The sequence below is a fragment of the Schistocerca cancellata genome, chromosome 7 (assembly GCF_023864275.1).
Source record: "Schistocerca cancellata isolate TAMUIC-IGC-003103 chromosome 7, iqSchCanc2.1, whole genome shotgun sequence".
Lineage (NCBI taxonomy): Eukaryota > Metazoa > Arthropoda > Insecta > Orthoptera > Acrididae > Schistocerca > Schistocerca cancellata.
Genome location: NC_064632.1, coordinates 36410508 through 36436016, shown reverse-complemented (window position 1 = coordinate 36436016; position 25509 = coordinate 36410508).

Genomic DNA, 25509 nt, shown 5'->3' with positions numbered 1-25509 from the left:
TGTTCACCAATAGCTTGATACTGTAACCTGAAATGACGATACAAATGTTTTTTGCCTGGCAGGGATTCGAACCTGGAACCTCTCGCTATTGTCTTATAGCTATAAATATACATGAAATATTTACTATTTCTTCACTAGTAGCGAGATGTTCACATGCTCATCTGGAAGCAACAGGACGAATAGCTCTGTGCTGCCTAGGGCTCCGACACCCAGACCCCCCTCCCCCCCCAGCATGTAGGTATACAGGTTCACCCCACACGAAGAAGTGTCAACTATCAAATTTCCTTTCACTAGCAATCAGGTTCGCGCCGTTTTTAGATACCTGGAAGAGTTTGGCATCGTGAGGAAACAACGAAATGATGGAACAGAATCGTCTCGAAAGGTTCAAATCCAGAGAAAAATTGCAATCGGAGCTCGAATCCCAGTCCAGCGCAAATATTTTCAAAATCTCGAGCTCATTTAAGGTTCATGAACTAAAATAATAGAACTAATGTAAGAAAGTTTATTAGCGACAAAGTGTCTGCAAGCACCGACTTCCGCTTCTGACAGCCAAAACTAATCCTACTATTTTCTAGTCAGTGGCAAATGGACATTTTTAATGTTGATTTTAATCTACAGCACAGTGGTGTGTTCTTTACTTAGCGTTACTGGAGATGAAGAGTGTATGTTTGTGGCTGTTAAAAACTGTTTCCGCAGTAGGGATCGAATACAGATCTTTGCACTACAAGCTAGCCTCAGTCCAACCAACCACAGAATTTCACATGACTTAGCACCATGATTTTATCATAAAAGGGCGCACACCTCACGGCACGAGAACTGTTGATTTCCACCTGTTGTTTTGATAATCTGCGGTCTAGTAGTCAAAGTTATGCAGAGGGAACGCAAAGCCGCGATATCAAACCCATCCTTTTCCTTTCGTTTTTAAGCCATATTCCGCCTGACTCCTAAGAGCATCTGTCTGACAGATGGTAAGAGGCAGTTTCGTTCGTTTTCTAACCAGTCGGTAATAGAAAGATCTTGCGAAATATGTTTGTGAAAGGGCTCATGGGTGTCTGTCACGGTAAGACGAATTTCAACGCCATGAGCCAGCGGCTGCTTGATGCACACCGGCGTCCAACCAAGTGGTCGCGTCGCATCGGACGTAGATCTGTGATCACCCCAGACTTCTGTGCACTCGAATTAGCAAGTATAACATTGTGTAACATTGTATATGTTAAAACTGTGGTTCAGGTTGCTCTGTAGCTATTTTGTGTGGCATATTGCTATAAGCGTATTGAACTGTGGTCTTGTTTTGTTCAAGTTTGTAGTACAGCTAGTGCCATGACAACTTGAATATTTCTCATTTTTGTCGTCATGAAGAGCGTCGTTTATTAAACACCTGTGTCCTATAGGGAGTGAGTGCTGTCGAGAAAGACAAGTTGTATCGTTTCCAGTACAATCGTTTTCAGATGAATTAATCACCACATTCAGGAAGACAAGCAGACGTACATGAAGGACGTTACTACCATGGTCAATGACAATGTGTCCGATAATTGGCTAGTGACGACCAGTTAACCTCCGTGCGATATTTGCCTTCAGTTATCATAATGAGCTTAAAAGAAAGGAAGGAGGATTACAGTACAATGTCTCGCTGAAAACGAGATTAGTTCAGAAGCAGAATCTTGAACTGGGAATGCTGGGGAAAGAAATGATCTGTACCATTGCAAAGGGTTGCCGTAATAGATTTAAGAATGTCATCGTAAACCTAAATCAGTGTCGCCTCATGGCGATATCAATTACTGTATGATAACGTAATAAGGAGATAATAGTGGGTAAGCTATAACAAACATTATCACAAACAATGGCCTGTATACCTCGGCAAACTGTATTGTTATTGATATACAACTGGTGGCACGAAGTAGGTGTTTTGTGTTACAAATTGTTTTACGGGGATGTGACCATCCCAGTTGACATTTTTTGCCAACAAATTAAATGCTTTGCAGTCGCAGAGTAACAAATGTGACGTAGAAGACAGCAGGAAGGAGCTTCGTTGGCAAACACGGCTGCTGCAAGTGTTCTAATCTGGCAGCTGCGTGTGTTTACCTCTCTTGCCCCTTACTGATAAATCACCAAGAAAGTTCATTATTATTTTTTCTTTTTTTTTGTTTTTGTTTTTTTGTTTTGGCGATTGCCGTTTAAACGTGGCTTAACTCAGAATCAGCAAGTCGCTACATCTACGGGATGAAAAACCTACCTGTCCGCAGCTCGTGGTCGTGCGGAAGCGTTCTCGCTTCCCACGCCCGGGTTCGCGGGTTCGATTCCCGGCGGGGTCAGGGATTTTCTCTGCCTCGTGATGACTGGGTGTTGTGTGATGTCCTTAGGTTAGTTAGGTTTAAGTAGTTCTAAGTTCTAGGGGACTGATGACCATAGATGTTAAGTCCCATGGTGCTCAGAGCCATTTGAAAAACCTACCTACACATCATCAGACGGTTTTCGATAACGAGATGGAATATGTTGTAGACAACTTCTATGATATTTTTGACTGTTTTGTTGATCAATCTAATGGGAAACACTGTTAATGCCACTAAAGTAATATTAATGGCGTCCCATCATAATACCAACAAAAACATGAAGTTTTGTCATTCTGCAGTAGCTTTACCAGACTACAATCTAAATACGACGATGTGGCAGTGAGAGTAATAGCTGAATCATGCACAGTTAACAGAGTATCTAGTGATACGATTTCAGTAAGAGCTTTGTGTATGTTCAGTAGCAGTTCTGCAGTATTTTATGTTTCTTACCTCTAGATCTACTTGTTACTGAACACAGAGAGACGTCTTACGATGACAAAACTTCTAAAGATTCCGTTCTAAGTTCGATATAGATTCGTATAGCTCTGTCGTATAAGAGGTAAAATGTTACTGTCGCGCCAGTTTCGAAGTGAGAGCTACTACCTCTTATTCTTTACAGCGGGTCGTCATTTTCATAGAGCAAGCGACCAACTGCAGCGTTCAGCACCTCCTCATTGACCTTGTGATGGCTGATGCAGATAATTCGCAATGTACACAATGAGATTAGTTGTACTTGCTTCGTGAAAGACAGCTCCCGTGTCTGTAAACATATACACTCCTGGAAATTGAAATAAGAACACCGTGAATTCATTGTCCCAGGAAGGGGAAACTTTATTGACACATTCCTGGGGTCAGATACATCACATGATCACACTGACAGAACCACAGGCACATAGACACAGGCAACAGAGCATGCACAATGTCGGCACTAGTACAGTGTATATCCACCTTTCGCAGCAATGCAGGCTGCTATTCTCCCATGGAGACGATCGTAGAGATGCTGGATGTAGTCCTGTGGAACGGCTTGCCATGCCATTTCCACCTGCCGCCTCAGTTGGACCAGCGTTCGTGCTGGACGTGCAGACCGCGTCAGACGACGCTTCATCCAGTCCCAAACATGCTCAATGGGGGACAGATCCGGAGATCTTGCTGGCCAGGGTAGTTGACTTACACCTTCTAGAGCACGTTGGGTGGCACGGCATACATGCGGACGTGCATTGTCCTGTTGGAACAGCAAGTTCCCTTGCCGGTCTAGGAGTGGTAGAACGATGGGTTCGATGACGGTTTGGATGTACCGTGCACTATTCAGTGTCCCCTCGACGATCACCAGTGGTGTACGGCCAGTGTAGGAGATCGCTCCCCACACCATGATGCCGGGTGTTGGCCCTGTGTGCCTCGGTCGTATGCAGTCCTGATTGTGGCGCTCACCTGCACGGCGCCAAACACGCATACGACCATCATTGGCACCAAGGCAGAAGCGACTCTCATCGCTGAAGACGACACGTCTCCATTCGTCCCTCCATTCACGCCTGTCGCGACACCACTAGAGGCGGGCTGCACGATGTTGGGGCGTGAGCGGAAGACGGCCTAACGGTGTGCGGGACCGTAGCCCAGCTTCATGGAGACGGTTGGGAATGGTCCTCGCCGATACCCTAGGAGCAACAGTGTCCCTAATTTGCTGGGAAGTGGCGGTGCGGTCCCCTACGGCACTGCGTAGGATCCTACGGTCTTGGCGTGCATCCGTGCGTCGCTGCGGTCCGGTCCCAGGTCGACGGGCACGTGCACCTTCCGCCGACCTCTGGCGACAACATCGATGTACTGTGGAGACCTCACGCCCCACGTGTTGAGCAATTCGGCGGTACGTCCACCCGGCCTCCCGCATGCCCACTATACGCCCTCGCTCAAAGTCCGTCAACTGCACATACGGTTCACGTCCACGCTGTCGCGGCATGCTACCAGTGTTAAAGATTGCGATGGAGCTCCGTATGCCACGGCAAACTGGCTCACACTGACGGCGGCGGTGCACAAATGCTGCGCAGCTAGCGCCATTCGACGGCCAACACCGCGGTTCCTGGTGTGTCCGCTGTGCCGTGCATGTGATCATTGCTTGTACAGCCCTCTCGCAGTGTCCGGAGCAAGTATGGTGGGTCTGACACACCGGTGTCAATGTGTTCTTTTTTCCATTTCCAGGAGTGTATTTGATAAGTCGATGACACACCACAATGGAATTCATTCCAAATCTTTGATTGGTATACCTCTAACATACACTATGTGATCAAAAGCATCTGGACACCCCGAAAAACATACACTTTTATAAAAGGTGCATTGTGCTGCCACCTGCTGCCAGGTACTCCATATCAGTGGCCTCAGTAGTCATTAGACATCGTGAGAGAACAGAATGGGGCGCTCTGCGGAAATCACCGACTTCTAACGTGGTCAGGTGGTTTGGTGTCCTTTGTGTCATATATCTGTAGATTTCCACACTCCTAAAATCCCTAGGGCCACTGATCCGGATGTGACAGTGTAGTGGAAACATGAAGGGACACGTACAGCACTAAAGCATAGAGGCCGACTTCGTCTGTTGACTGACAAAGACCGCCGACAGTTGAAGAGGTTCGTAATGTGTAACAGGTAGACATCTATCCAGACCATCACACAGGAATTCCAAACTGCATCAGGATCCACTGCAAGTACAACGACAGTTAGGCGGCAGATGAGGAAACTTGGATTTCATGGTCGAGCGGCTGCTGAAAAGCCACACATCACGCCGGTAAATGCCAAACGACGCCTCGCTTGGTGTAAGGAGCGTAAACATTGAACTACTGAACAGTGGAAAAACGTTCTGTGGACGAACCACGGCACACAATGAGGTGGTCCTATGGCAGGATGTGGGTATGGCGAATACCCGGCGAACGTCACCTGCCAGCATGTGTAGTGCCAACAGTAAAATTCGGAGGCGGTGGTGTTACGGTGTGGTCGTGTTTTTCATGGAGGGGGCTTGTACCCCTTATTGTTTTGCGTGGCACTATCACAGCACAGGCATCAATTAATGTTTAAACACCTTCTTGCTTCCCACTGTTGAAGAGCAATTCGGGATGGCGATTGCATCTTTCAACACGATCAAGCACCTGTTCATAATGCATGGCCTGTGGTGGAGTGGTTACACTGGCTGGCGATCAGCTGACGACCAACTGGTTGGACTGGCCTGCACAGAGTCCTGACCTGAATCCTAAAGAATAAGTTTGGGAAGTTTTGGAACGCCGACTTCGTGCCAGGCCTCACCGACCGATACCTCTCCTCAGTGCAGCACACCGTGAAGAATGAGCAGCCATTCCCCAAGAAACCTTTCAGCACCTGATTGAACGTATGACTGCGAGAGTGGAAGCTGTCATCAAGGCTAAGATTGGGCCAACACCACATTGAATTCCAGCATTACCGATGGAGGGCGCCACGAATTTGTAAGTCATTTTTAGCTAGGTGTCCCGGTACATTTGATCACATAGTGAATCAAGTGAACTTTTCAAGATAATTCTATCATTCTAGGAAGTAATAAAGTAATAAAACTATCACAGCGTCACCAGACATGTTCCACTGTGTTGTCTTGATCCTACCATAGTCCCTTTTTTTTATTGGGCTAACGATTTAGCAATGCATCTTGTTTATCAGCGATCACTTCAATTGCTAGACCGTTCCACTCAGGTTTGAAGTCTGAGAAAAACGAACACCAGAATCTTTATGTGCGAGTTCTAATTATATCATGTTATTACAGTTGTAATATCATTCTTTGCACGGTGGTGCAAACAAAAACTGTATTTGGAGGAAAAAGGTGGTGGTTGAAATGTCGTGAAAATAGCGTGCAGCAGTAAAAAAAGCTTTTGCTTTAATATAGCGTTCCCAACTCGTCTCCCTGTCCCCTGCCCCCTCCCCCCCTCCAACCTCAAGAGACAAAAGAAAAACACCCATGATACTATCTCCCCTAATTCGCTATACCACAAAATGGCGCTCCAAAACAGACTACCCCTATACGTTCACATGTTGACCCAACGACCACGTCAATTACGATTACAGTGGGTACGAGCGTCGTTCAACAAAAACGTGGCGGCTCTTCGGCTGAATTACATTTTTCCTACACTACGAGGCCGCTGGTCGCCTCCATAAACGGCGTCATCTTGGTGAACAACAGCTCGCAACATGCAGCGCGTCACAGACGCAGGTTCGTGGGAGCAGTATTATGCTATGGGAGACATTCTCCTGCTCTTGCATGAGACCTGTGGAAGTAATCAGAGACACGGTGACAGCTGCGAAGCACCTACATCACTTCGTTCTTGATATCTTCTCCGAGGACGGCGCCATCTTTCAGCAGCATAAATGTCCATGGCTCGGAGCCAGAAACTTGCTACAGTGATCTGAGGAGCGTTGTAGCGAACTCGTGTTGATGTCTCAGCGACCACGTTCCGCTGATGTAAATCGTATGGAACCCATCGGGGTCGCTATCAGGCGCCATTTACGCGAATTACAAGGTCTGTGCGTAGACATATAATGCCACATACTTCCACAAATGTACCAAAAGACTGTTAAATTGTGGCATATACACTCCTGGAAATCGAAATAAGAACACCGTGAATTCATTGTCCCAGGAAGGGGAAACTTTATTGACACATTCCTGGGGTCAGATACATCACATGATCACACTGACAGAACCACAGGCACATAGACACAAGCAACAGAGCATGCACAATGTCGGCACTAGTACAGTGTATATCCACCTTCCGCAGCAATGCAGGCTGCTATTCTCCCATGGAGGCGATCGTAGAGATGCTGGATGTAGTCCTGTGGAACGGCTTGCCATGCCATTTCCACCTGGCGCCTCAGTTGGACCAGCGTTCGTGCTGGACGTGCAGACCGCGTCAGACGACGCTTCATCCAGTCCCAAACATGCTCAATGGGGGACAGATCCGGAGATCTTGCTGGCCAGGATAGTTGACTTACACCTTCTAGAGCACGTCGGGTGGCACGGGATACATGCGGACGTGCGTTGTCCTGTTGGAACAGCAAGTTCCCTTGCCGGTCTAGGAATGGTAGAACGATGGGTTCGATGACGGTTTGGATGTACCGTGCACTATTCAGTGTCCCCTCGACGATCACCAGTGGTGTACGGCCAGTGTAGGAGATCGCTCCCCACACCATGATGCCGGGTGTTGGCCCTGTGTGCCTCGGTCGTATGCAGTCCTGATTGTGGCGCTCACCTGCACGGCGCCAAACACGCATACGACCGTCATTGGCACCAAGGCAGAAGCGACTCTCATCGCTGAAGACGACACGTCTCCATTCGTCCCTCCGTTCACGCCTGTCGCGACACCACTGGAGGCGGGCTGCACGATGTTGGGGCGTGAGCGGAAGACGGCCTAACGGTGTGCGGGACCGTAGCCCAGCTTCATGGAGACGGTTGCGAATGGTCCTCGCCGATACCCCAGGAGCAACAGTGTCCCTAATTTGCTGGGAAGTGGCGGTGCGGTCCCCTACGGCACTGCGTAGGATCCTACGGTCTTGGCGTGCATCCGTGCGTCGCTGCGGTCCGGTCCCAGGTCGACGGGCACGTGCACCTTCCGCCGACCACTGGCGACAACATCGATGTACTGTGGAGACCTCACGCCCCACGTGTTGAGCAATTCGGCGGTACGTCCACCCGGCCTCCCGCATGCCCACTATACGCCCTCGCTCAAAGTCCGTCAACTGCACATACGGTTCACGTCCACGCTGTCGCGGCATGCTACCAGTGCTAAAGACTGCGATGGAGCTCCGTATGCCACGGCAAACTGGCTGACACTGACGGCGGCGGTGCACAAATGCTGCGCAGCTAGCGCCATTCGACGGCCAACACCGCGGTTCCTGGTGTGTCCGCTGTGCCGTGTGTGTGATCATTGCTTGTACAGCCCTCTCGCAGTGTCAGGAGCAAGTATGGTGGGTCTGACACACCGGTGTCAATGTGTTCTTTTTTCCATTTCCAGGAGTGTATTTCTTTTCTCCCCAATTCTATTCATTACCTGCTCGTTAGTTATTCGATCTACGCCCTAATTTTGAGCATTCTTCTGTAGGACTACACGGGTTCACAGGTAGATGCCGTGTTTCTTGACTTCCGCAAGGCGTTCGATACAGTTCCCCACAGTCGTTTAATGAACAAAGTAAGAGCATATGGACTATCAGACCAATTGTGTGATTGGATTGAGGAGTTCCTAGATAACAGGACGCAGCATGTTATTCTCAATGGAGAGAAGTCTTCCGAAGTAAGAGTGATTTCAGATGTGCCGCAGGGGAGTGTCATAGGACCATTGCTATTCACAATATACATAAATGACTTGGTGGATGACATCGGAAGTTCACTGAGGCTTTTTGCAGATGATGCTATGGTGTATCGAGAGGTTGTAACAATGGAAAATTGCACTGAAATGCAGGAGGATCTGCAGCGAATTGACGCATGGTGCAGGGAATGGCAATTGAATCTCAATGTAGACAAGTGTAATGTGCTGATAATACACAGAAAGATAGATCCTTAATCATTTAGCTACGATATAGCACGTCAGCAACTGGAAGCAGTTAATACCATAAATTATCTGGGAGTACGCATTAGGAGTGATTTAAAATGGAATGATCATATAATGTTGATCGTCGGTAAAGCAGATGCCAGACTGAGATTCATTGGAAGAATCCTAAGGAAATGCAATCCGAAAACAAAGGAAGTAGGGTACAGTACGCTTGTTCGCCCACTGCTTGAATACTGCTCAGCAGTGTGGGATCCGTACCAGATAGGATTGATAGAAGATATAGAGAAGATCCAATGGAGAGCAGCGCGCTTCGTTACAGGATCATTTAGTAATCGTGAAAGCGTTACGGAGATGATAGATAAACTCCAGTGGAAGACTCTGCAGAAGAGACGCTCAGTAGCTCGGTACGGGCTTTTGTCAAAGTTTCGAGAACGTACCTTCACCGAAGAGTCAAGCAGTATATTGCTCCCTCCTACGTATATCTCGCGAAGAGACCTTGAGGATAAAATCAGAGATTAGAGCCCACACAGAGGCATACCGACAATCCTTCTTTCCACGAACAATACGAGACTGGAATAGAAGGGAGAACCGATAGAGGTACTCAAGGTACCCTCCGCCACACACCGTCCGGTGGTTTACGGAGTATGGATGTAGATGTAGATGTAGATTTCATCGTCGTAGTCTTTACACTTTATGGTCCACGTTTTACTTCCACACAAGTTTATGCTACAGACAAATACCTTCAGAAAACTTCTAAATATACTTTCGATGTCAGCAAATTGCCGTATGTCAGAAACGCTTTTCTTACTATTGTCAGTCTGCACAGTACAGGTTGGACCTAAAGTTCCCATATGCCTGTAAGTCTTGTTAAATACCAAATGTTATTATCCAGGTTTGTAGCTATGTTACTTCTTATCAGTTTTATGTATGTGGTGTCATTTCTTTCGGACATATCTGAAAGAACAGGGACTATTTTGATCCAGCAACCGCATTGAATTAAGACACGAACGACTTACAGACATTGGCTGCGAGTGGGGATTGATTTATTAAATCAATGGGAAAAGTTGAAAATTTGCGTCGGGTCACGGTTCGAACCCGGGTCTCCTGCTTAGTAGGCAGATTCTCAATTTTTTACGGGAAATGGATCAGGTCGTGGAGTGACGGAGGGTAGGTGGGCAGGGGTAGCAACCCGAGGCCTGGCCACAATCTCTCCCCCCTCCCATTCCGGTGGATGTGGTACAAGGGATACAATGGTTTATTGTTTCTTTTTGGTATTTTATTTAATTAAGTAATTTGGTTCTTTTTGTTAAGCAGTAAGTAACTGAAACTATAAGTATACTCGTTGAGTCGAATTGGGGACGCACATAACTGAAAACACATAGTTGCAGCAAAGAGCAAAAAGAAAGAGAGCAAAGTGTGATGCTAAGGAAGCCATTAAAGAAAACCTAAGGGTGGAATCCGTACCACCATTAACCGGTACTACATCTTGGACCGGATGGAAAACAAAAACTGCAAAGAACATTTCGCACTAGGGACGAAAAGCGGAAAGGGGGCAAATACTTTTACACAGTGCGAGGGGTCACGACGAAACTCTCCATCTGCTTTGTCATCCAGGTATGACTTCTCGTAATGACCAAGATAGAACCCACGTTGTACCGTGTAGTGTTCTATCATCGTCTTGTAATTTTAGCTTCTGTTACCCGTGATGATCCAGCTGCGTGGAGGGTCGTGGAACGCACTCCATAAATAATTGGAAAAATATTGTCTATAGTTTGGGTTACGGAGGATCTTGCAATGTCGTTCCTGCAAATAGTTCCAAAAGTCTAAAGTGTCCTTAGCGCCGTCTTCAAACAAATAATGCACTGCATGTCCACCAAGCCACGTCATGGCATTAGTTTTTGTGCGTGGGTAATACATCTCATCTGGGAATAAGAGCCGGCCGCGGTGGTCTAGCGGTTCTAGGCGCTCAGTCCGGAACCGTGCGACTGCTACGGTCGCAGGTTCGAATCCTGCCTCGGGCTTGGATGTGTGTGATGTCCTTAGGTTAGTTAGGTTTAAATAGTTCTAGGTTCTAGGGGACTGATGACCACAGATGTTAAGTTCCATAGTGCTCAGAGCCATTTGAACCATTTGGGAATAAGAGAGTCTAGGGTTCGATATGATTCGGCGACATTGTTACGCTGACATTTGCTTCACTAAGTGCCACACTACAGTAGACTCGCCACAGCTAAGACGGTGTTCGTCGTTGTCTTGAACGCCACAGCTCGTGAACATGGGTGAGTCCACCATATGGCTAGCATGTTGCCTTGGTCTGGTCACCTGCTTACCACATCGCCGTGACGGCAATGTCCAGTGTTACATGGTGAATCGTCCTCTACACTATTCGCCAGTTGATGTTCGGGTGATTCCTCTCCACGATGTTATCGGGTCGTCCACGCTGCAGGACACGATAAACCGTCCTTGCCGTCGCCAGTCGAGTCGCTGGTAAAGGCAAGTCGAACGTAACTGAGTTAGAGGTAAAAGAAACCGATGTAGAAGAGGGACGAGGGGACGTGGTGTATCGGCACAGGTGACGAGAGGGAGGGCTGCGCTAGTTCTTCTAATAACAAACTCGTCAGACTCTCCGGATAGCGGTGCTATAGTTTGACTAACGCGCTCACAAAAAGGGCGACCTCCCTGTCATGAACGTGATAAAGGTCAAGCACCTCCAGATCCGGAAGAAGGGTGAGAGTCCCATATGTGATTCTGAAAAGCATTCCTGAACTCACGAAGGACCCAAAAGCAGCGAATATGCGGCGAGCTAACATCACCAGTATAGGTAATATCAGGGCGATGTGCGCAATGCGTGACGCTAAATGTGTGTTGACATACTGGGTCCGTTGGACGATGTCCAGTGCTCGTAGGCGGTTGTTGGCTGTCCCAGTCCGAACACTTCGTAGAAATCGTCGAAAGTTGTGAGCCGCGGTTCGTCGTATATCGTCTGTGAAATCAATGACAAGGCATTTCAAAGTATCTCTTTTTGCGACGTTGATAGGACTACCAGTGGCCATGCTACTGCGCTGGTGGTGTCGTCGCTGATGCGGATGACAATCACCAGGTCGTCAGCATATGATTTTCATCGGAAAGTGTGGCCTCGTAACTTCATGCCCGTTAGTCGCTGGCGCAGGCCACATAGAGTGGTTCCATGGCCACAGCGTAAAGTACATTGGACACAGGGCAGCCGTGGTGAGGGGCTGTGTAGGTCGGTCGTTGACGATCACCTTGGATGTCGCGCCACAGAGTAGTCGCATGACGACAGTGACAAATGGCTGTGTGTATCGCATATGTTGGAGGACCGCTTCCAAAGAGTCGTGGTCCACGCGATCGAAAGCTTGACTGAAATCGACTGCCGCCAGCGCATCCTTCAGATGATATGCCCTCGCCAGTGAGGTCAAGTCACGATATTCACTGAGTGCTGTTTCAATATTATTGTCGCCTCCTAATGACTTTTGAGCGGCGGAGATGATGTGTTGTAAGATCTGATGTATCAGCGCCGCCAACAGTCGAGAAAAGATCTTAAAGTCGCAGTTCAATAGCATCAGCGAGCGGTAGTCCTGCATCCGTGAGCCACCGGAAGAATCATCTCTTCTACAAGGGCAGCAGGGAGCAGCACTTCTGGGGACAGTAGTTCGCGACAGTTGTCCGTCCATCGGGTGGCTAATAAATGTTGAAAATATGCGATTGCAGGCTTTCTCGGCGTATTTCAGCTATGAAATCTTTATGGGTTATCAGCCGAGTGGCGTCGTCTTCTAGTCGCAACGTTTCAATGGACTGCGTATCCATTTTCTTCAGGCGAATATTATGGATATGCAATCCATTGAAACGTTCCGACTAGAAGGCGACGCCACTCGGCTGATAACCCGTGAAGATATCATAAATGTTGAAAAGTCCGTTAAAATTCCAAGGGCAGGGCATCAGAGACCTAGAGACTTGTTGACAGCTCCTTTTCTAATGGCGTCGATCACTTCTTCTTCCGAAATTCCTTACATCAAGCCCGCTTCCATTGCCGGCGTGACGGTGCCGTAAATCGTCTGAGAGACGTCCTCCAGTGCTGTCGGATCAGGATGTAACGCCGGAAATGCATATCCTCCTATTTCCATCTATTGTACTATAAATTTGTTTTCCTTATTTTTGTTACCTGAATATATAACATTTCTGTGTCTTCGTATATTGTCATTGTTTTACTATTTGTAAATATATATTTATGCATTTATGTCGATTTATAATTGGTTTGTTTCGTAAAGATTATTTGTATTTTTACGCTGGGTCTTGCCTAGGGAAAACTGCTATCGAACGATTACATCGATAGGTCGTGTGAAGAATCAAAGTGTGTAGGATCTTTGGTAGTGTTAACTCTGCCGCGTGGAGCGCGGGCAGAGGGAGTCTAGCAGGAGTAGCGAGTGGAGCAGGTGTGTTGTGTGAAGCTCCCGCGAGTTGCTGCGCTTTCGGGGTTTGGCAGCATGTAATTGCGCTCGACTTGCGATGATAGTTTCTGACATGGTGTCGCGGACGGGAAGCATTAGCTGGCGCACATCAAGAGCCCGTTCCGTCTGGTGACCGTGTCGAGAAGAAGGCGCGCCAACATCCAGCTTCTGCAACAGCGACGGCCGACAATGAGTGACTGTCGCCACCTCCTCGATCGACGGCTTCAAACCTTCAATCAACTAACAAGGAAAACTGGAAGCACGTAAAGTTTTAGAACTGTATGGCAGACCTCAGCTTTTAAAATTGTTCCATTTGCCTCGCAAAATTACAGCAACTTAGCGTGAACCTTTGTTGCTCATTGTCCCAATTCCATTACCAAGCAGGGTCCCTTCCTTTTCCGGAATGAACCCAAGTGTCGTTGAAATTCAAACGCCAGCATCATTTTATTTCACTGCTTTAATTTCAAAGTTCAGTTAAGGTATTCATAGCTGGCTACAGTATTTAGATTACACAAGCACGAATTAAGAGTGCTAGTTTTGTTACCATATTTTAGCTTACCTGTGACTGCAGCTCAGCTTGGTACGTACTAAATTTTACTATTTTAATTGTTCAGAATCATTTAATTCAAGTTCAAAGTTAAATCTCTTATTTCTAAATTGCGTAGATTCAAGTAGCTTTTGAAATGATTGTTGAGGTAGTCCAAGACTAATCGTATTTTAATGAATTTCGATGTGCTTCAGAAAGAAAGCTCACTATTAACTTCAGTCACTAAATTAACTTTCGATTTTCCGGTTTTATTAATTCTTTTGCTAAATTAAGTCAGAGTGTAGCGAAATTTATTACTTCTGACAAACTTTCAGTTTTCACACTACACTTGTCAACCTTCAGTTGCCACGCTTCTAGTGCAAATTATATGTGTAATAATCTTTCTTTTTCAGTTACTATAGTAATTGTCCTTAGGACTGGCGACCGTAATTTCCCCCAAATCTCAAATATCTAATTACCGCTAGTTGATTGTTAACGTAACGGCCGCACATTTACTTTCTTTATTAACTTTACCCCTATTTCAAAATTAATTTCCACCAGTTTCATTAGCATTTTTCCTTTCATTTAGATGTAACCCTTTCCTCCCTCTTTACCGACAAATTAACCTCGGTGACGATTGCTTTTCCCAAATTTCCATTAGGTACACGCGGTTTAATTTTTCACTGTCAGTAAGGTCGATAAGTGAGGGGGAGGTTACAAGGAGTCTGAGCTGAATATAGCTGGGAATAGATCGTAGAACGCTGTGCTTATGGCTTGTTACTTGGTGAGGCGACGACCGTCCTCCGTGTAGATGAAGCGTATCAGCGCACTTTGGCTTCGTTTACGTTCACGAAGTACGTGGAACATAGACGGGCGTTCGCTTCCTATCCTATCCTGCGTCCCCGAGCGGATGACCACCCCCTCTAGGTGGCGTTGCGTATTAGCGATGATCTGAGCCTTAGCACGGTGGACCGCCGTTTGTCGAGACGCGCCGTACCCTAAAGTAAAAATCGAGTGTATGTCTACGCCAAGCAGCGTAGTCGCGAACGTAGGTTATCAACGTTCGCCTCACTGCCGCAGTCCAACCTCCAGCGGATCGTTATGGGATATGCTCGGAGGCGATTTTCACACGAATGCCAGGTATGCTCAACGGCTTGGCGGCAGTCCGGGTACGACAGGTGGGAGACGTTTAGTTTCCATGGGCTACGGCTTCTCCACACTTGTTGTAGCCGTAGAGCGATGGCACAGATGTAAGCTGAGTGGTCCGAAAAAGCTGCAGGCCACAGTTCCGCATCCTGTGTTCCAGCGACAAGGGAGCTTGAGACATAAATCTGGTCGATGCGACTGGAAGAGTGACTCGTGAAGTGTGTGAATCCCGGTCGGTGGCCGTGAAGATATTCCCAAGTGTCCACTCTCTGCAGGCCTCGGATTAGCGTCTCGAGTTCCTGGCACGGATTACGTCGTGGGAGTTGGTCTCTGGGTGCCAGTACACAATTACAGTGACCTCCAGACAACAGATGGTCGTGGCGGCCTTGGAAGAGCGGGGTGACGTGTTCCACAAAGAATCGTGAACGTTCGCTACGTTTGTCCGTCCCGGAAGGTGCGTAGATATTGATAAGGCGGACACCTAATACTGTGAGTGCCATTTCTCTCGCCCCAGGTTCAAAGAGGCTACCGTCCGCCACAATCCCTTCTCCAAGAAGTACAGCGAGCGACGCTGCTGCCTGTGGGGGAAGCTGGAGAGACGCATGCGTCATAACCGTACATGCCTGAGAAGTCGTCGACGTACACCTCCTGAAGAAGGGCTATGTCGATGGAATCACAATTCAACATATTCTGAAGCAAGGATAACTTAGCGTGCGTCCGTATAGTGTTGGTGTTTATAGTCGCAACATGATAAGTTTGAGGTCTATCAAATGGTTCAAATGGCTCTGAGCACTATGAGACTTAACATCTGTGGTCATCAGTCCCCTAGAACTTAGAACTACTTAAACCTAACTAACCTAAGGACATCACACACACCCATGCCCGAGGAAAGATTCGAACCTGCGACTGTAGCGGTCACGCGGTTCCAGACTGAAGCGCCTAGAACCGCAAGGCCGCAGTGGCCGGCTTGAGGTCTATCCATAGTACTCGTGTTGGCCATCAACACCTTTGTAAGGAGAGTGTGCACCTGACGTCATGCAGTCTCATCGCTTTCACTGATGGTGGAAAAGGATCAACGCTGGTGAGGTGAACTCACCCCCGTGTCGTCCGACAAGATGGACAAGGAGTTTTCCTCACCGCCGTCCGCCCAGCCGCCATGAAATACCATCGGCTGTTGGTGGCTGTTAGTGGCTGCTGCAGCACTCGGCGCAGACTCCTTCGGCACTACTGGTTGGGAATCGGCAGCGGCTATCTGCTTGTGATTCTGGTCTTCTGTGGGGTCGGTGGGACTGACGCCGTCACAATGGCGATCTGTTGGGTGGGATGTTACTGCGGCCTCTGTACCGCCAGTACCGTCGTCGCATTGTCCACACCCCATGTGAGACGTTCGCTGCAAGCACTCGTCCGATGAAGCACGCTACCGCCTCTTGTGTTTCCGCGGGGAACGCTGTTTACGGACGTGTGTTTCCGTATCCGAATGAGGGTGGATCTCTTCAGCTGCTCCAGTGTCTGGGAGAAAAGCCGCTGTCGGCAAAATCTGTGGGTCAATGTCCATCCTGTCATCCGTGCTTCCTTGCAAGGTCGGGGGCGCCGTTTTAGTGGCTGGATCAGGTACTGCAGAATCCATGGTGTCCTCGTTATCGGGGGTGGCTATTGGACGAATGTAGTCGGCATCGGACAGCGTGGCCGCTTGTGCAACCGCTGCATAATTGAGTGGAAGGGTCGTCACCAAAGAAGGACTCATAACTTCACCTGTCGGAGTTTGAACAAGCCGTCGTTGGAGACAATTCGACCCGACGTGTCCTTGGCCACAAATGGAGCAAGTGCGTGGCTGTCCGTCATACATAATAATCGCCCTACATCCGCAGATGACAAGATAGGATGGTACATGTTTTGTCAGTTCACTTTTGATCTGTCGTACCCCGTTAAGAAACGTGTACTTTGTAAAGGTGGTCCATTTTATGGCCATGTTGCTGACCCCTCTTTCCGTAAGGTTGGAAAGCCGCGGTGACTACGGCCGGTGGTACTTCGAACAGGAGTTGGAAGACTCGTATCGTACGGAGGTCAAGCCCCACGTGATCGATAGAGACTGCCCCAATACAGTCATCACAATGTTTGAATTGAAGGCCGTTCGCATGTTCGCGCACGATTCTGTTGCACATGTCGTCACTTACTAACTTGACGTAGGCGACTCTGCTCGTGATAGAGAGATGAATGCCAATTATGTCCTGCGGATCAATTTTAACCTCATCACGTAGAAAACGTTCATGTACGTTAATTCTTACAAAGAAGAAAACAGCAACCAGCCACTATTTTAAAAAAATGGTTCAAATGGCTCTGAGCTCTATGGGACTCAACTGCTGTGGTCATAAGTCCCCTAGAACTTAGAAATACTTAAACCTAACCAACCTAATGACATCACACACATCCATGCCCGAGGCAGGATTCGAACCTGCGACTGTAGCGGTCGTGCGGTTCCAGCCTAGCGCCTTTAACAGCCACTATTAATACTGCTATTTATTTAGGTAAAAAAGTTCACCATCAGACGGCTGTTCACATGATTTTCGAGATACACTTTACATTATCGTCCGTTTTCGATTTTTATTATTCCACTGTGGCGAAGTATTTTTGGTGTGTTGTTGCCGTCGAAAATTCCGCGCGATTTTGTTGCGAAGTTGCAGGACGGTATTTTTCGCATATTCCTAAATATATCCAGCACTTACGTAACTTGTATATCACCATATTGTGCAAAGCACCACATACACGCATCTGCAATCTCTGTGATTGTGGTGTCACCGCCAGACACCACACTTGCTAGGTGGTAGCCTTTAAATCGGCCGCGGTCCGCTAGTATACGACGGACCCGCGTGTCGCCACTGTCAGTGATTGCAGACGGAGCGCCGCCACACGGCAGGTCTAGAGACACTTCCTAGCACTCGCCCAGTTGTACAGCCGACTTTGCTAGCGATGGTTCACTGACAAATTACGCTCTCATTTGCCGAGACGATAGTTAGCATAGCCTTCAGCTACGTCATTTGCTACGACCTAGCAAGGCGCCATTATCATTTGTTATTTATCTTGTGATGCATGTACCGTCAGACCGATGTTCACCAATTATGAATTAAAGTTAAGTATTCCAGTAGTTACTTACGTTCTTTGCTACTATAAATCCCCTTAACTGTTCCAGACCTCACGTCAGCCTGCGTGAGCTTAAACGCGTGCCTTTCGGCTTCCTCTCCTAGTGGCTTGGCTGTCTTGTCAAGTCACAACAGTGATAACTTCACATGTGGCAAATTCTTTTGATGTGTGTGTGTGTGTGTGTGTGTGTGTGTGTGTGTGTGTGTGTGGTGCTTCACACAATATGGTGATATACAAGTTACGTAAGTGCTGGACATATTTAGGAATATGCGAAAAATACAGTCCTGCAACTTCGCAACAAAATCTGCAATCTCTGTGATAATTTCACATGTGGCAAATTATTTTGGTGTGTGTGTGTGTGTGTGTGTGTGTGTGTGTGTGTGTGTGTGTATGTGTGGGTGGGTGGGTGGGTGGGTGGTGCTTCGCACAATATGGTGGCTCAATTGGCTCTGAGCACTATGGGACTTAACATCTATGGTCATCAGTCCCCTAGAACTTAGAACTACTTAAACCTAACTAACCTAAGGACATCACACAACACCCAGTCATCACGAGGCAGAGAAGCACAATATGGTGATACACAAGTTAAGTAAGTGCTGGATATATTTAGGAATATGCGAAAAATACAGTCCTGCAACTTCGCAACAAAATCGGCAGAATTTTCGACGGTAACCACACACCAATAATACTTCGCCACGGTGGAATAATAAAAATCGGAAACGGACGATAATGTAAAGTGTATCTTGAAAATCAGGTGAACAGCCGTCTGATGATGAACTTGCCAGTTCGAAACCGGTAACGGCGCTACGTACCTAGATAAATAGCAGTATTAATAGTGGCTGGTTGTTGTTTTCTTCTTTGTAAGAATTAACCTACATTAATTGTACACAGCCACGGTCTCACCAGGTCAGTTTTAGACAAAATAGCATTAGAAAACGTTCCACTTCAGAAGCTCTTGGCCGTGCATGATCCTGTTGAAAACTGATATTGATGTTTGTTTGTCTGTATGAATGAGCCATATTATGTCGGTAGTGATGGACTCTAAACCAGCGGCGACGAAGTAGTAAACAACTACGGACGGGACGTAAACATGACTCCCTCGTCGCAGCGCTGCGGAAAGCAGACTGCATCTGTTCACTGGTCCATCCCGACACTGCTTAACGGCAGTGCGTGGACTACTCCTGTGAGATCCCCTGCTGTACCCGCAGGACAGGACAGACAGTTTAATTTATGGAAAGGGGACAAAATGAGTGACTGTCAGCTGCATTCGAACATACCACTTTATTCATTTGACAATCATTACAAGAGTAAAGAAAACATTAAAAACAGAGCAAGCCAAACATTAATTTTAAAACTTAAGTCCCAGCTAAATGCGCCATTCAATGTCACGCCTCAAGGGCAAAACAACTTTAATTTAAAATCGGTTGAAGGCCAATAACTTAAGACTCAAAATAGGAATTTGAATTTAAAAGGCAGAAGGCCTCATCTTAAAACATTTCTCTGAATTAGGTTGAAGGCCCAAGCAATCTCAGGCCCTAAGGGAAAAACAACTTTAACTTAAAATCGGCTGAAGGCCAATAAGGCTCAAGACAGGAACTTGAATTTTTAAAGGCAGAAGGCCTTATCCTAAAACTTCTTTAAATCAGGGAGAAGGCCCAAACAATCTCACGCCTTAAGGGCGAAACAACTTTAATTTAAAATCAGCTAGAAGCCATACACAAACAAACAACAAGGGCAAATAAGAAAAGGCAGCACATCAAACGGCGCTCGGAAGTTTCCAAGGGTCGGCCTGCAATTCAAACACTAACGCTCGCTTAGGTGAGGCAGGCAGTCGGCCCAACAATTCTCAATCCGGCGGCAACCCAACCGACAGACAGTCAACGGACCAAGCGACAGGATAACTTCATGTCCATCCGACCAGCACACAACAGGGAGTTCAATGGAACAACCTGCGTTGAAGGTATCGGCGCCCACAACGAATTACACATTCAGCTGTCATACTACACGCCGTGCTGGACAGCCACAACACGCTGAGGAAAATACACTGCCTGAATTTACATCAACGGTCAGGGCAGGTAACCGGAACGTTAACAGCCACAAGGCAGAAGATTCCACTGGTGCACTTCAATTCAAAAATAATCAAGTGAAAACACACGTTGTTGCTCCCGGAATGTCCCAACAGCCCACAACGAAATTCAAACGACACAATGTGAACAGTTGGGGCTGGCTGGTAGATTAAGTAAATACTCAACTTCCGTGTCTGGGATCGGTGAGCCACGGACCTCGTGGCAATGGGAACAGCCACTCACACTCCGACCGTTCGTAGACACCGCCAGCGGCCCCGGCCAGACACGCACTTTGGAGTCTTCCTCGCTGATCCACGCCAACCGACCAACTGCCCGCATATGGCACAGCCGGAAACTATAAGCGCGAGGCCAAAGGTTGTACAATGGTGCGAATATCGATAAACGCTGCTGCTGACACTCGCAGAGAGAGAGGTTAACAGCATAATCGCGATGTCTGTGAGAGATTAATCACAGAATAGCATCCAAGATTTAATGCAAAGCATAACACGAGCCAGCCATTGCTCACCCTGCACGCCTCCTGTCAGACACAAATAATAAACTCATCCACACACTACTAATGTAGTGCCCCTTGCTCATTATCTTCAATATTCGCGGTAGTTCGCCGATTCCAGTGAAGAGTTGGAGACAGGTGTGTATCCACTAAAGAGATCATTGGCCATCCTCGCCTTAATTATGTGTATGTGGTGTCTCTAATTTAGATCACGTCCGAAAGAAAAAGCACAATTTTTTGATCCAGCAACTACTACGAATTAAGACCCTAGAGATTGAGAGACATTGACTGTGGTTGGACATTGATGTAAGTCAATGGGGAAAGTTTAAAACTACATTCGTAATGTGTGTGGACAAGTCGAGATTTTAGGTCTGATGGGAGGCGTGCTAGGGTAGTCCGCCCAATTGTTATGACCACTGCGTCCGACCGAGCGAGGTGGCGCAGTGGTTAGACACTGGACTTGCATTCGGGAGGACGACGGTTCAATCCCGCGTCCGGCCATCCTGATTTAGGTTTTCCGTGATACCCCTAAATCGCTCCAGGCAAATGCTGGGATGGTTCCTTTGAAAGGGCACGGCTGACGTCCTTCCCCATCCTTCCTAATCCGATAAGACCGATGACCTCGCTGTCTGGTCTCCTTCCCCAAGCAACCCAACCAACCACTGCGTCCGGCTGGTTTAGTCGACCCCCTTCGAGCGCTGAGCGGGAAGGTTCTTGTTTGTGTCACATGCCGCAGCATCGCTTGTGTGAAGTTTTCCTCGTTAGTTTTGTTCCGTCTGCCGAGAGATTCATAGCGCCTCCGCTCCACCATACTGTCCGTCTGTGTTCGTTTACTTGCAGCGGTGTCGGCCGCTCCGCTATGACTACAATGGTTTCCACGTGTATTCCACGAAAAAGTACTGTGAGCTTTGCTTTCGATAAAACATCACGACACGTGCAGCCTGGATCTCTAGAAATCCACGAGTGGCTTGTCGATACATTTCATGTGAACGCTGACCAGGTCCACACCGCTTATTTTGATGCAGACGAGTACGTGTTTTACGTGAAATCTGTGGATCCCCTTCACGTTGAACGTTTACTGTCGCGACGTGGTTTTCAAGTCCCGTTCAAGCATCACGATAATTCCGTTAGTATGGTGACACTCGCAGATGCTGCAATGGAATATACCAATGTTCGAACGTTCATCCTTCCGCCGGGAGTTGATGACAACTTTGTAAAGGACATATTGACTCTTTATGATTACATGAAAAACGTCAGTCGTGAACACTGGTCTACTCAACACAGGGTGTTTCAAAAATAACCGGTATATTTGAAACGGCAATAAAAACTAAACGAGCAGCGATAGAAATACACGGTTTGTTGCAATATGCTTGGGACAACAGTACATTTTCAGGCGGACAAACTTTCGAAATTACAGTAGTTACAATTTTCAACAACAGATGGCGCTGCAAGTGATGTGAAAGATATAGAAGACAACGCAGTCTGTGGGGGCGCCATTCTGTACGTCGTCTTTCTGCTGTAAGCGTGTGCTGTTCACAACGTGCAAGTGTGCTGTAGACAACATGGTTTCTTCCTTAGAACAGAGGATTTTTCTGGTGTTGGAATTCCACCGCCTAGAACACAGTGTTGTTGCAACAAGACGAAGTTTTCAACGGAGGTTTAATGTAACCAAAGGACCGAAAAGCGATACAATAAAGGATCTGTTTGAAAAATTTCAACGGACTGGGAACGTGACGGATGAACGTGCCGCAAAGGTAGGGCGACCGCCTACGGCAACCACAGAGGGCAACGCGCAGCTAGTGCAGCAGGTGATCCAACAGCGGCCTCGGGTTTCCGTTCGCCGTGTTGCAGCTGCGGTCCAAATGACGCCAACGTCCACGTATCTTCTCATGCGCCAGAGTTTACACCTCTATCCATACAAAATTGAAACGCGGCAACCCCTCAGCGCTGCTACCATTGCTGCACGAGAAACATTCGCTAACGATATAGTGCACAGGATTGATGACGGCGATATGCATGTGGGCAGCATTTGGTTTACTGACGAAGCTTATTTTTACCTGGACGGCTTCGTTAATAAACAGAACTAGCGCATATGGGGAACCGAAAAGTCCCATGTTGCAGTCCCATCGTCCCTGCATCCTCAAAAAGTACTGGTCTGGGCCGCCATTTCTTCCAAAGGAATCATCGGCCCATTTTTCAGATCCGAAACGATTACTGCATCACGCTATCTGGACACTCTTCGTGAATTTGTGGCGGTACAAACTGCCTTAGACGACGCTGCGAACACCTCGTGGTTTATGCAAGATGGTGCCCGGCCACATCGCACGGCCGACGTCTTTAATTTCCTGAATGAATGTTTCGATGATCGTGTGATTGCTTTGGGCTATCCGAAACATACAGGAGGCGGCGTGGATTGGCCTCCCTATTCGCCAGACATGAACCCCTGTGATTTCTTTCTGTGCGGGCACTTGAAAGACCAGGTGTACCGCCAGAATCCAGAAACAATTGAACAGCTGAAGCAGTACATCTCATCTGCATGTGAAGCCATTCCGCCAGACACGTTGTCAAAGGTTTCGGGTAATTTCATTCAGAGACTACGCCATATTATTGCTACGCATGGTGGATATGTGGAAAATATCGTACTATAGAGTTTCCCAGACCGCAGCGCCATCTATTGTTGACAATTGTAACTACTGTAATTTCGAAAGTTTGTCTGCCTGAAAATGTACTGTTGTCCCAAGCATATTGCAACAAACGGTGTATTTCTATCGCTGCTCGTTAAGTTTGTATTGCCGTTTCAAATATACCGGTCATTTTTGAAACACCCTGTATTACATGATGATTTGACTATGGTCTACTGAAGTTTCATGATAATACCAAGTCACTCTGATAAAAAAAAGCAAATGGACAGAGTATCTGCATAGAAAGCGGAAGACCCCAGTTCAAGTCACGGTCCAGTACAAATTTCAACTTTCCCCATCGACTTTGTAACGGAACATATTAAAGGCTTTACTGTACCGAAGTATGCGATACCCTCCAAATTCAACCAGTTTAACGAGTATTTATGATTATAGAAAAGTTATTGTGTATGTTAACAATGATTGCGTAACATGTCTCCATAAACAGTCAACCCATTAAATTATACTGAATAACTAACCCACACAAAAGTTAATATCACTTGATCACTGATACAGCAAATGTCATCATGTAAAAACACTGAGTTCATCTTAAATAATTAATATGAAGTACGAAAAATAGTGTACAACTTAGGTATTTTGGATCTCCTTAAATAAAAATCACCCAGTGAAACCTATTTGTTCACTAGGAGCGGTTTCACTTAGTATTCACGAAATCAATCCTGTTTTAGACGAAAACCAATGTATTTCTTAATAATTCATATTATTTACTTATTTATGCAAATTAGAGAAGTCAATTGACAAACTTCTAGAAAACGGACTTTTTGTAACAAAGAATTATTCTGTCAAGTCAACAAATCTGTCTGTCATTTTAATAACATGTTAAATTATGTCACTCGATGCAAATTAATAACTTTTCGGCACAAATTATGATAACAGATGTACATGTGACTTGTAAACTATATCTCTTTTTAGTAGTTCTTTGACAAGGTTATAAATACGAGCAGCAAGAAGGGTCGAGGAGGCAGTCGGAATGTCACTGTGGTACAGTGTGTTAGTGTGTTATTGTTTGAGGTGGATAAACAATGCAAAGAACATGTAAAGGAAGTTGTGTTGTGTCATAGTCTTTGGTGGACAGTAGAATTAAGATGGCCACCAGAGAAATAAATATTTGAAGTTTACATATTTGTTGGTTTCGTTCATCCTTTATCATCAAAAGCACATAAAACAAAACACGGGACCTCATGTTTTTAACCCTAGACAACCAGATTTAGAGCCAGCATCAACATCGAGATACAGCAGCGATCCAGCAAGCAGCAGTGATTACTACAATGCATTGTAATGGCGCCAACCTAACATCAAGTGCTAACAAGCTCCGTAAATGGGAGTGAAATAGTGCGATTATAGCAATTAGCAATATCTACGACCAGGCGACCATTACAACTTGAATGAATGCCCTCACGCAGCCATTTTCTGTAAGTCCTTTGTGTCTTTCCTATCAATTGTTGCAATCAATCGTTGGAATTCATATCTAAACGTTTTCGCAGCCACAGTTGAAGTTTTAAATTTTATGTGAGAGGTCACAGTTACACTATTGGCGAGCACTTAGTGGCAAGTGTGTGGGTGCACGAACCTCATCATACGTGGCAGACAGTGACACAGATTATGTGAGCATTCCAGGAAAGACTTAATGAGGCTCCGCCGCGGAAGGCAACACTTCTTTATTGGGGAAGACGTGCTTTTGCTTTTGGCAGACTTAAAGAGAGGCTGCAGAGTGGAAGGAAGAAGACACGAAAGAACACATATGCCAGAGTATCTGCTTCTACTGAACAATCTCCTACGAGGTCGTCAGGTAAACATGTTTCGGAACTGGGTACACCGAGGACAAACCGAGGACAACAATGCGGGATCACATGAAAGGTCACATAACGTCAGACCTTTTCGACCGATATTGGTAAACGGGTTGTTGGGTACAAACTGACATGAACGCGTTTTAGTATGGCGTGCTTTGTTAACTCAATTTCCTAATGCAGTGAACCGTGTGAGGGTTATGTCTTCAGGTGAATGTGCCATTTATCGCAGCTCACGCGCTAGAAATATCGTCGTTTGGACCAAAGAGAATCCCCATTACACAGTCGAGTTAGGAAGAAA